Source organism: Pholcus phalangioides, unplaced genomic scaffold (genome assembly GCF_987345545.1).
Source record: "Pholcus phalangioides strain wild (caught in Gottingen) unplaced genomic scaffold, Ppha-v1.0 ptg000028l_1, whole genome shotgun sequence".
Lineage (NCBI taxonomy): Eukaryota > Metazoa > Arthropoda > Arachnida > Araneae > Pholcidae > Pholcus > Pholcus phalangioides.
Window position 1 is genome coordinate 12,331,528 of NW_028301618.1, and position 13,279 is coordinate 12,344,806.

Genomic DNA, 13,279 nt, shown 5'->3' on the forward strand with positions numbered 1-13,279 from the left:
AGAGACGTCATTCGTGAGGTTAGAAAACATTTTTTTTTCTCAAAATTTTTTGAGATATGTACATGAAACTTTGCATGGTCAACAAGCATGGTAGAAGCAATAAATAAAAAATAATAATTGGAATCCGGGATGATGGGTTGCATTTCAGTATCTAGTTGAATGATTTGAAATCGGAACGATCCAGTCTTATTTTGATGAATTTTGTGTTGCGAGCCAGAATAAACATATTAACGGTCAAAAAACCATTATTTTTTTTTCTCCAGTATTTTACTTCATATATTTAGGAGAAATTTAAAATAAAAGTTGTTTTGGTAACTGCTGTGCCTCTGGTCTAAAAATACGTTTGAAAAATTGTATTTTTTCTAACGAAAAATTACACAAAAATAAAGTTTACATAATTTTTTTGCATGTAAATTTCAAATGTAAGTATATGAATTATTTTTATTCATATTCTGTATGTTTTTGTGAACACTTTAGTGAAAATTTCACTTGAATATATTGAAAATTGAAAAAGTTATGATTTATTTTCTCAAACAATGCCGCTTAAAAATTGAGCCTCGGAAAAGTCATCTGCATCAGTTTTTGATAAATTTCAACATTTTTTTTCTCAAAAAGTTTTAGAGATATGCAAATAATATTTCACACAGTTAATTAGGATGGTAAATGCAACAAATAAAAAAAAAATCACTGAAATCTGAGACTATGGGTGTCATTTTGGCATTTTGCCGGGTGATTTGAAATGGAATGACCCGTTCTTCAAAAGATGTAGGGCAGAAAAAAAAGGACCAAAACGTAAGTGCAACACTCATATGAAAGTTTCAAGAAAAAGCAAGACAGTTTTGAGCAACCCGAAAAAAAAATATTGCATGGGATAAAAAAAAAATTATTTCTAGAATCTGATCAAAACCCCAGCTCTGGATTCCATTGCAAAAGATTTGCCATATGACCATTACAGCACCTATAGAATAATTCATTCAGAGTTGCGAGAAGCGGATCGTATTTCGCATTTGAAATTCCGAAGAGAAGTGACAATGACCCTTCTACCAACGAAGGAGGGGTTAATTATTCATCCAGGCCCACGTTGTCAACTGAAAAAAAGATGTCAGGTCATCTGATGGTCATTATATTGTGTCTGCAACGCAAGGACAGTGCGCGGTTTGCCAAAAAAAACACTATTACTTGTATAAATGCTACCAATGTGACAAACGGGTCCATATGTTTTCCTTCTTTTATCACGGACATTAGAAAAAAAATTGAATTTTCAGCACACATTTCTATGTTAATAGGCGATACCAGTTTTCGCTTTCACCTCTCCTCAAGTGCCAACGTTCTATTTAAGAAATATCGTGAAACACAAAGCAAAAAATTATTTTCTCGAAATTACAAAGTTGATCTATGTATAGGCATGCAAAAGGACCTCGAATTCCAAATTTCAAAGTAATACCGTAAGTGACCTAGTTCATAATTCGGCCTTTAAACGGTTAAAGAAAGGAAATAAAAAAAAATAGGTGTAGCAAGAAAGCGTGGTTGTGTGCTTAAATGTCATCACATTCCCCATGTGCTATACACCCTCCCTTCGGCCTAATAGGGTACGTCCATAGTGCACCGCTTCAAGCTTCTCGCTTTATTGCTTAAACCGCGGCAGTTGTAGAAGGCGAGATGATCCTGCGCGATTCTAGCCGGTGGTGGTTATACTGCACCGCTCGCGGGAGCGTCTGCCTGCATGGGCAGTTGGCATCATTGGGCTATCACGTGGGGATCTATTGTGTGTTTTTGTTGACAACAAAAAATATTTATTATAAAATTAAACATGAAAGAATGACGAATGTACATGCAATTAATAGGACTCGCCTTGAAGTTGCAATGGGTTTAGTGTAATCGCTAATTATAGTAAATTAATTAATTGATGATAAATCAGCGATTTCGCTTTTAGTGCCACAACAAATTTTCAATTAGAAAAACGAAAATTAATCGTTACAAAATTCCGTTTGATTTAGTTTTATCGTTAATTAGTTTATATTAATGATAAAACTAAATCATGATCGATAATTAACTAATCAACTAATAACGATAAAACTGAACTGGCCGATAATTAGTTAATTAACTAATTAACGGCAAAATCCGTTGGATTTCGTTTTATCGTTAATTAGTGTATTAACGATAAAACTAAATCATGATCGATAATTAGTAACGATAAAACAAAATCCAACGGTATTTTGATTAATTAACGATATCGTTTTCATTACGTCAACTAATTAACGATTAGTATTAACAATAATTAGGCGTCATAAAAACTCCGTTGGATTTAGTATGATAATTAATGATCCTTAACTAATTAATGATTTCGCTTATTATGTCATAACTAATTAAAGATTAGTATTAGCAACAATTATCCATCACAAAAACTCGTTGGATTCAGTATAATCGTTAATTAACCTTAATTAATGATTAACCAACGATATTGCTTTTATTATGTCAACTAGTTAACGATTAGTATTAATAATTCCCAGGGAACTTGGGAACCGAGTGTGTAGGGATTTTCGGGGTTTCGAGCGCTGTTGTCTTCCTGGGGGGAAGATTGGCAACGTTCGAGACGTTTTTCATCGCCGAAAGTTGCCCTTGCGGGTGATTCTGTGGGTGGGAACAAATCAGGTAGGAGCGAATATTAGTGAGTCTCTGTCAGAATACCGGGATTTACTATTATCCGCTAGGGAGGGGGGTTCAGATGTGGCAGTGATTCCAGTGCTGCCAAGGGGTAGTAGGGGATATAGGAGTAGGATCCACCAATTCAATATAGGCCTGAAGGACATTTGCTCCTCACTTGGGGTCACGTTCTTGGAGCTTCCCGCATTTACCGATAGGTGGCTTCGTTCGGATGGGATCCATCTAAATAAGAGAGGGGTCTGGGAGGTTTACGATAGTCTTAGGTCAGGTTTTTTACTCCCAGACCACGTAGTCGGGAATGCGGGTTAGTTAATGATAATCACAACAGTACTGACGGGGAATTACCCACCTCTGACTTGGATGGCTTCTCGATTGACAACAAACCACCGGGCAAATTAAAATGTGTGTTAATAAATGCCAGGAGCTTGGGTAACAAGAAAGATTTTTTAGAAACTATGATAGTTGTGGAGGACTTGGATCTTATAGCCATTACAGAATCTTGGGCAAACGATGGGGATGAATCTTTCTTACACATCTCCGGATACGATACTTTTTTGAGAAATAGATCTGATAGGAAAGGGGGTGGAGTGTTGATATACGGGAAATCATGTTTGAAGGCTAGGGAGTGTAACGTGCAGAGAAGTGATATTGAAACCATATGGGTTGAACTTGAGAACAAAAGACGTCATAAGCTTATTGTTGGGGTTTGTTACAATCCACCGAATAGGGATCAAAACTATATCGCCAAAATGCATGATGGAATTTCCTACATGTGTAAGCGAAAGAGGGTTCTCATACTAGGGGATTTCAATTACCCGGGTATTGATTGGGAGAACCTTTCATCTGGAAATCAGTATGAAAGAGACTTTCTTAAGTTGGTGCTCGAAAATTTTTTGTATCAGCATGTATCAGAAGCCACTAGGGGTACTGCTATTTTGGATTTAGTTCTTACTAGTTCTGAGGATCTAGTTGAACATGTTTCGGTGGGGGAAGAGTTTTCTTCCAGTGATCATCGTATCGTCAGATTTCACTGTAACTTTTCCTCGGGTGAGGTTGATAACAAAAGACTGGTTCCTTGTTTTCGGAGAACCAACTTTGATGTTTTGAGAAGAAGGTTAGCGGAAGTTTTCAAAGACCGGTTGGAATCAGTAGGGGTGGTAAGTCAATGGGAAGAATTTAGTACGAAGCTGTCCTCTGTTTTGCACGACGTCATACCCTTTGTTCGAAAAAAGCGTGTTTGTACATCACACCCTCTATGGTTCACGGATAGCGTGCGGAACCTTTATCTTGAAAAGAAAAGAGCATTCAGAGAGTATAAAAGTGGACGAGGTGACCTATCATTGTTTACTGATAAAAGAAGACTGTTGAAGAAAGCGATAAGGGATAGTAAAAAGCAAGTTGAATCTAGGTTGGCAGATAACATTGGCTCTGACCCAAAATCATTTTTTCGATACGTCAATAATGGATGTAAGGGGACAGTTGGCCCCCTCTCGATAGGAGGCTCAAAAGTAGAGAGCAATGTAGGCATGTGTAGTGCTTTCAATGACTTTTTCGCGTCGGTTTTTAATGGAGATAATGATATTCGATATACGGGAGTTGCATGGGGTAATAAAACGCTCAACGATATTCAAGTGGAAGACGTGGAGGTCCTAAATCTTCTAAGAAATGTATGTGCAAGCAAAGCACCAGGACCAGATGATATCTATCCCAGGGTTCTCAGGGAAGGTGCTAATGAATTGTTGGGGCCAGTCGCACAGATATACAGGAGTAGTGTTGCTGAGGGTATCGTCCCGAGAGATTGGAAACTGGCTAACGTTGTTCCGATATTTAAGAAGGGTAGTAGAGAAGTGGTGTCTAATTATCGTCCAGTGAGTTTGACGAGCTCCCTCTCGAAAATTTTGGAAATTATCATCAAAAGGCAGTTTGTGAAGTGGATAGACGAGAATAATGTATTGTCGGATAATCAGCATGGGTTCAGGAAGGGGAAGTCATGTGTAACTAACCTCCTTTGCTTCTATGATTACGTGACTAAGGCTTTGGGTAAGAGCAAAAATGTCGACGTTGTTTACCTTGATTTCCAGAAGGCATTCGATCGGGTCCAACATGGCAAACTCTTGAAGCGTTTACACGAGATTGGAATAGGGGGCAACTTGCTGAATTGGATAGAATCGTGGTTAAGAGATAGGTCGCAACGAGTTATGGTGAACGGGGAATTCTCTGGTTGGACAGACGTCACAAGTGGAGTTCCTCAGGGAAGTGTCCTTGGCCCCATACTTTTTTCACTTTTTATCGACAAACTCGATCAGGGTATCGATGGAATTACTAGCAAATTCGCAGATGATGTGAAGCTAATGGGGGTAATCGGAAATGAAAGCGATAGGGAGTTGCTCCAGACCAACTTAAACAAGATTGCAGCATGGGCAAATGAATGGAGCATGACGTTTAGCGTAGATAAGTGCATGGTCGCTCATTTTGGTTCGAACAACCCACGGTTCTCTTACGAGTTGAATGGTGTCACTATCCCGGATGCAACTAGAGTCACCGATTTGGGAATTCTCATTGACGAGCGACTTAAGTTTTCTGAACATTGTTCAGCGGTTGTCAAAAAATCGAATAGAATGCTTGGTCTCATTTTCAAAAAGGTCTCTTCGCGTTCTCCTAAAGTCATTCTTCCGCTTTTTCGAGGCTTAGTTCGTCCTGGACTGGAGTATGCTGTAAGGTTTTGGAGACCATACCTACAGAGGGACATAGACTTGGTTGAAGGGGTGCAGAGGAGAGCTACGCGTGTCCTTATTGGCACACAGGGCTTGAGTTATGAAGAAAGACTTCATTTTTTGAATATGTTTACATTGGATGAACGCAGGTGTCGAGGAGATATGATCGAAGTGTTCAAAATTTTCAATGGGATGGATAGGATGGACCATGAACTTTTAGTACACCGCCAATCGACTGCTTTTACAAGGGGACACCAGTATCGATTGGTGAGGGACAATGCAAGGTTATGGTGTCGCAGGGAATTTTTCTCCAATAGGGTTGTTAATAAATGGAATAGCTTACCCCCGGAGGTAGTAAATTGTAACACAATTGACACGTTTAAAAAGAAATACGATAAACATGTTGGGGTAAATCGAGAAGCTATCCATTCTTAGAATAAGACAACCATAAGTATTCTTTATGGGCATTGTATAATATTTTATCATGTGTATATATTGTTTGTAATTTGTGTTAATTGCATTTTTAATTGGGTTGCTGTATTTTTGAAACATATGACAACCATATTTTTATGGGCATTTTTATGTTTCATTCTCGCTGAAACATTCGTCCGAGTGGAAGACGATAGAAGACGAAGTGAACTCTTTGACTTATTGCATTTAATACACATACACATGATAAAGGATGAAGCACGAATAGAAATAGATGTTAACGCGTTAGCTACATGATTGCGAATGCTCGAGAGAGCGTGAGACACAGAAGCAGAACAGACAGCAATCTTAAATCACTTGAACATTATAAACAAAACACAGAATAAGGTCTATTAGATGCTGCCATCTATATCAACGAAATAGATCACAGCAGGCATCTTTTTATCAGCCACCTCGTTGGGCATTTTGCCTGTTGTGGCGTTGTATTTGTATAATAATTAATCGTCACAAAAACTCCAATTGGATTCACTATAATTGGTAATTTTCTTTAATTACTTAATGATTAACGATTTCGCTTTTATTATGTCATAATTAATCAACGATTGGTAATAACGATAATTGATCGTTACAAAAACTCCGTCGATTTACTATTCCATTATAAAACGAACACTTAGAGGAAAGTATCCGTTCAAAACTGCAAGCGGTGAGCCGGTCAAGCGAGAAAAAGAAATAATAATTCATTCTGGTTAAAGCGGGTAAAAGCAGTTTGAGCCGGTAAAAGCAGGTAGGCGGGCGCACTATGGCCGCCCCAATGAGTTTTCACGATCTTTTTTCAGCCGCGATAAAGCGAGTAGCGAGAAGCGGTTCACTATGGACGTACCCTTACGTCCACGTCTGTCCCCATGCAAATTCCGACACCAACTTTTTTTTTTCTTCTTTCCCCCGACAGACCAGACACGGGATATAAGCCATTTACCCGTGCGGGTTGGAGTTTTGCTTCTCCCCGGCGGGGAATCGAACCCCGGTCTCCCGCGTGACAGGCGGGTATACTTACCACTATACTACCGAGGACCCTCTCTCTCTCTTCTTTCCCCCGACACACAAGCCTCCATTTCCTTTCAGCCAGCTGTTCTCAACCTTTTTTGACTCACGGAGCCCTTTCGGTAAAAAAATTTCTATGCCAGAGCCTCGTAGGCCAGTTTTTTATTTATTCATGAAAATTACTGGCTTATTTTTATTATTTAAAAATATTTATAATAAATTTTCTCCAAATTTACTGTTTTATTTTTTTCATTTTTCGCGAGCAGCAGCGGAGCCCTTGAAGAGTGCAAACGGAGCCTCAAGGACTCAGCCGAGCACCGGTTGAGAACTGCTGCGTTTCAGCCACCCTTTTCCTTTCTCGCTTTTAGGATGAGGGAATGGGTGGTTTCGCTTCCTTTCCCTCATATCTCTCAATAATGGAAAAAAAATTACGGGACCAATATAAATATTCGAACTAATGAATTTTGCAAAAATGTCAGAACTAATAAAAATTTATAACTAACGGAAGAAAAATTCCAAAACTAATGAAAATTTGAGAAATAATTTAGAAGAAAAAATATTCTGGAACTAATAAAAATTCAGAAGTGTAACCGTTTTAACAGTCATAACGTGCGGGATAACTTCACAGGGCTGGCTTTCGCGCTTTTTATTCACTGTGACGCAGATTTGCATACGGGTTCTTCTTTTTTCAAAGGTTGCATTTGCATGCATGGTGTTCTTTTTCTCCCGATACATTTCAACAGGAATGCCGTTTAAACGCTTGCAGGAGCGGCCGTTTCAAAACGTTCTAGAGTGTTTGCGTTTCACGTTAGACCATGAGTACTTTGATGATATGACAATTGTTTGTATTGGTGTGTACAATTACCTCTTAACGTTTCTTTCATTTTTTTTTTAATCACCCGGTACACAAAATGTACATCATAATATTTAATGATGAATGTTAGTTACTATATGATGAAAATAATTTTTTTTGGGGGGGGGGGTCTAAAACTTTGCTTCTTCTGAGGGGGGATTATGTTTTTTCCTGTAAAAAAAAATAGCACTATAATCTCATCTGAGTATATAGTGCCCCGAAGACCCCCTTCCCCTGAAGATGAGATCATAGTATAATCTTTCGTAAGCCAATGCACGAAGTAGTAAATGAAAAATTATTTTTTCCATTGAGACAGCAGTTTTTAATGACTACTCAAAATACTGACACCCAATGGGTTTTTGAATCCTCAAACCAAGCAAAGGAGAAATTAATACACCATAAGGCCCACATACATCCCCTCCCCCAAATAACATGAAAAAAACGATACAACTTCTGCGTTGGCAGAATTATCAATTGCAATCTATTGAATGCAAATGGTGAAATTTCGATAGTTTCTTCTTCATTTAAAAACAGTTACAAGAATTTTGTTGAAAGGACTTCGTAAAAAAAAGTAGGACAGAAGTAGGAGATTTTACCAAAAAGTAGGACAAGTGGGAGCCCTGCTGAATTAATGATGTAATTATCAGATGATATTTCGATACGAAGTTGCAAATTCCTGCTCATGGCCGTACACCCCGCATTTAGCCATTACCTCCAAGAGATACATATCGAATTTATAGGTCCATATTAGATATATGCATATCTAGGAAGTAATGACCTAATGCATTTTTTTCGATTTCCGGTGGCTACAAACGTGCGCGCTGTGGTGCGCTGAACCTTAACCTCTTCCTTTACAAGCGATTGGTAAGAAATTCGGATGCTCTCTATTTGACGAATCCGCAATAAATATAGTAACCTTGTTGTAACCTAACCGCGTGTTAGGAGAAGAAAGGAAAATGAAGAAAAAAAAATAATAATATAGGTACGAAGTATATAGATTTCTCTTTTCCCTCTCACTCTACATGTTTTCTTTCACTCTAATAAAAAAGATACATCATATGTAGGGGGAAAAATTACTATCAGGGTATACAAAAATAAAGAGGAAAAAATTTGTAGGATTGCAACAAAGCTTCCGGACGATGAGGAGAGAGGAAAGAAAACGGAGTGAACTTGTTTGAATTTATTCCACTGGCGTTTGGACGCAATATTACGTCCTTGATCGTAAAGTGGTTAATCAGAATTTGAACTTTTGAATCTGAAACTTTTTGTTAAATACTTTTTCCAGTGTTTTTCCTTATTCACCCTTTTAAACAAACCCATATCATATCCATCGCTAGTACCACCCTCCTTATCCCGGCACCCTATGTGGGATACACTACAACAACTGCTTAACCCTACAATGCCCCTCCTACACATTAATTACTCTACGGAACTTCCAACGAATCGTACATGCCGGTTTTTGTGTTCTGAGTGTACGTGTGGCTAGAGCCGCAACTAGGGAGAGCAGTCGGGTCTGGTGCCCCGGGCGCCGGATCATAGAGAGCGCTACTTTCACCCTTTAACCCAGGGATTTTCAACCCATGCCCCGCGGGTGAAATGTGGCCTTCCGAGATTTTGCTGTGGTCCATCGCCCATGTTTGTAAAATAGCTACTTTACATAGAAAAACGATTACATTCCAAAAAAAAAAAAAAAAAAAAAATCATTAAACAGATTGGGCCGCTGAAATCTGAACTGCTGTACTTAGAACTGTGAGACACTTTCCAGATTCAATATTAATGCTGTGCATTTGATGCATTAAAAGGAATGTCGTAATGAATTCGGGGATCCTAAGTCAAACCAGTTTTTGAAGCCAATGATTACACATAGGCTACATATTTCAAGAGGCCAAATTCGGCATCCAACAGGTATACATAATTAAAGAATTCACAAAAATGCTAAATATACATTTAAAATGGAAGAAATAATTTTAGAATTATTGAAAAAAAGTAATTTCACAATTGATGGAAATTTATAATTAATTAAAAAATAGTTACTTTACAGAATTACTGAAAGGAATGATTACAGAACTAGAACTAATGCAGCTCAGAGTTATTGATGATAATAATTTCAGAATTTTCAAGAATAACTTCAGAGTTGTAAAAATAATAATTCATGTGAAAATTAAGAATTTACAGAAGAAATAATTTCTTAAAATTAATAAAAAGTAATTTTTGTCAGAGTTATCGATATCGGGACAAATTTCAGATTTCATAAAAGAAATAACCGATTGAAAAAGAATTAATTAATGAGAGGAAGTTATTTTTGAAAATAAATATATATATAAAAATTTGATGAAAGAAATAAATTCAGAGTAAATAAAAAAGTGCTCAATAATTTTGTGAATAACCGCGAATGTCATGGTATGACCTTGTGGCCCTCAGACTTGGTGAGAAGTTAAATTTGGCCGCAATTCCTGAAACCCCTTCAAAATTTCAATTGGCCAAAAAGCAAGCTTGCCCGGTTGACCAAAAATCTAGTTGTGGCCCTGGATGTCCTTTTTGACTCGCGGTGAACTTTTTAGTATATAATTACTATGGTATAGGCCTCCCCCTTGTTTTTTAATTTACTGATTTATTTTACTTTCTTCTAGCCTCTGGCACGATTCAGAACTGCTGCTCTAAACTACTGCCTCTTGATATAACGATAATCCAGCAATCGTTGGTGTCTTCTTAATAACGATATTACGTTTCCTATGAATGATTAGCATTCGGAAACATTCAATTAAAATTCGATTAATCAGTCGATTAACCAATTAATATTTTTTGATTAACCAGTTAAAAATTTTAATTGATTAATGAAAATTCTGAAGTAAAGGAATATCATCCCGTAATTAAAGATTACTTACAGGAATTAATGGAAAATAAACCCATATCTATGTATATAAAATTGATTTCCTGTGTGTGTGTATGTTCTCTATACAAAATCTACAATTTTGGGTCGATCGTCACCAAATTTTGCAAATTTTTTTTGGAGGTGGGACGTCGGATAATACAGAATGTCGGATAAACGAAGGTCGGACGAAAAAGACTCTACTGTATATTTATGTTGTGCCCGTATCATATATGTGTGAAGTTTCTACATATTTTTGCGGATTTTTCTGTACATTTATCTTGTTTTCTATATACATGTACTTATGTTGTTTTTCGAAGTATTGTATTGTGTTGTTATCAAGGTATGAAAGAATCGTGATTTTTTTCAAAAAATCAAAAAAATCGTATTTAAATCAGACTTTCATTTTAATTAACTGACTGCTTATTAATTAAAAGAAATCTTGTTAATCATTAAGAATGCACATTTTCAAATCACTTGCTTTTTTTTCCTAATTGCTCAAATTTAATTAAGCATTATTGAATAAACTACAAACGAACTACAAGCAAAAAATTAAGAATGCCAAAAATCTGCGTTTATCTAACATGAAAGGTCATTGAGCCCGAATTAATTTCATGTATTAAAATTTTTTTTGTAGAGAAAAGTGCTTTTATATATATTCATGAGGCTCCCCTCTCCTCCATTAAACTGAATGAATGGTGGCAACTTAGTATCACACATACCATATGTGCAGGTATCTCAATTCACTGAATGTGCAATAAATAGAATAAAACTAATTCTATTGTTTCTTGTGTAATTGATGGATGCATTTATTGTGTTCCCGGCTTGTATGACGTTGTTTAATAATTTAAACGTTTTTATTCTTTCACAGATTCGATGAGTTTTGGTAAAAAAACAAACTCAAAATTTTAATGTGAAAAGTAAAGCCCAATGATATTTATGTTCCTACAACATCTTCTATTATTTTGAATCAGCAAATTAGAGCATAGAATTCAAGGCTTTATATAAAAAATTATTTCCTCTGTTTTTTGACCCCAATGCTGCCACATTGTAATGCATTGAAAATACTTGGTGAAGTTTAGCTAAGTCCAATTTCCTGTATTTTTGTGCTATTTTTTCCTTGGACAAAATCTAGAAATAGAGCAGCTTTCTTTCTGCACTGTATCTAGTGATTAAATTCAAGTCTATATTTACCCCAAAAAACATCATCTATACTTCTTTTAATCACGAACTTTACCACATATCAGCATGCATACCGTACCACTTTACTTTCACTTCAATATCCTTGATGTTACATAAAGAAAAAACAAAATGTAAGTTTTGTGATTCAAATGATTTTTTTCAATGTTTTTTTTTAAAAAATCAAGTGATTTAAACCGCGACTTAAATCGGCGTATTCTGGTTGTTATATGTGCATTAAATGTGGAATTTTAGAGTAAATCGTAACCAATAAATATTTTTTTACATTGTCAAATTCGTGTTCACCACACTGAATTACATAAGAAATGAAATAGAAAGACTGAAAGCAGGAAAAAAAAAAGAGTAACCAAAACTAAAACTAAAACACTTGGGTGGCCTCTTCCTGGAATGTCGTCGTCGGAGAGAGGCCCTTGCGGGTGGTTTATCGTTCTGTTTACATATTATAAGACACTATAGGCTCTCCTCTCTATTGGAGTTGTATCCGTTTTTGGGGTTGCCTGTAGATGCAGCAATATGGTATTTAGGAGAACATATAGGAACCCGTCGGTGAGCTGCTTCTTTCTGTCAAATAAAGGAAAAAAGAGTGTCTGGATTTTAGAAGGGTCCATACTGATCGAAGGGGTGAGTGCATGTTGTGATGTTGTGGAATGCAACAGTCCGGATAATTGAAGCAAAACAAGTATCAGATAAAACGCGGCCCACCGAGAAAAACCATTCCCATAATAAATAAATAACGCTGGTATAAAATAATATTAACGAAAGATAAAGTTTTTCGTCTATGGTAAATAGTCGTTAGTGAGGAGCACTTAACCAACAGGATTCACATCTCCATATAAGAGGCTACTGCCATTTTGTACAGGACATTACAAAATATCCTTTATTATTGTTTCAATGTAGCGTTTCTCAAACTATGGCTAACGACAATGGCACAGGTCCACAGGCAGATTTGATAACTTAATTTTAAATGAATGAAAAATTATTCAATTATGTGAACAACATACTTATAGAGCAAAAAAACTAAACCTCCATATAACTTCGCGTAATCATATCCCATCGAAAAAAAAAGAAGATATATTGAATACGGGATATCGCAAATTGTATCTAAAAAAAATGAAGGGGATTACGGCAAATCACAGTAAACAAAAAACCTATTTCACGAAAAATAAAACGTTCATCACGGCTTGGTGAACAAAAACATATTTCATTGAGAAATACTGTATTCTGAAAATCAGGATATTAAATATGGCAAAATCATCAACTGATGCTGAAAATACTGTGGAGAAATGAAGGTATACTGGAAATCACGGTGAATCAATATGTAGTTCACGAAAAAAAAATTCAGCATGACATGATGAGAATTCATAAATAAAATCTTACTTATATTAATTATAGTATATTCTAATATTATTTCACAATATAATTTATAAGTAGTGAAAACTTCACGGTTTTAGAAATCTTTCACGTTCGAATAGGCTGCGTTGAAAAAATGGGATTATTGCAAAAAGAAAA

At 36.4% G+C, this 13,279-nt stretch overlaps 1 non-coding gene across 1 annotated transcript; it reads right to left on the reverse strand.

Moving 5' to 3' along the window:
• Nucleotides 1-6,806: 6,806 nt before the first annotated feature.
• Nucleotides 6,807-6,878, reverse strand: TRNAD-GUC (transfer RNA aspartic acid (anticodon GUC)). Its single transcript has one exon. It is a non-coding gene; the product is annotated as a tRNA-Asp (tRNA).
• Between the last annotated feature and the right edge of the window lie 6,401 nt (nucleotides 6,879-13,279).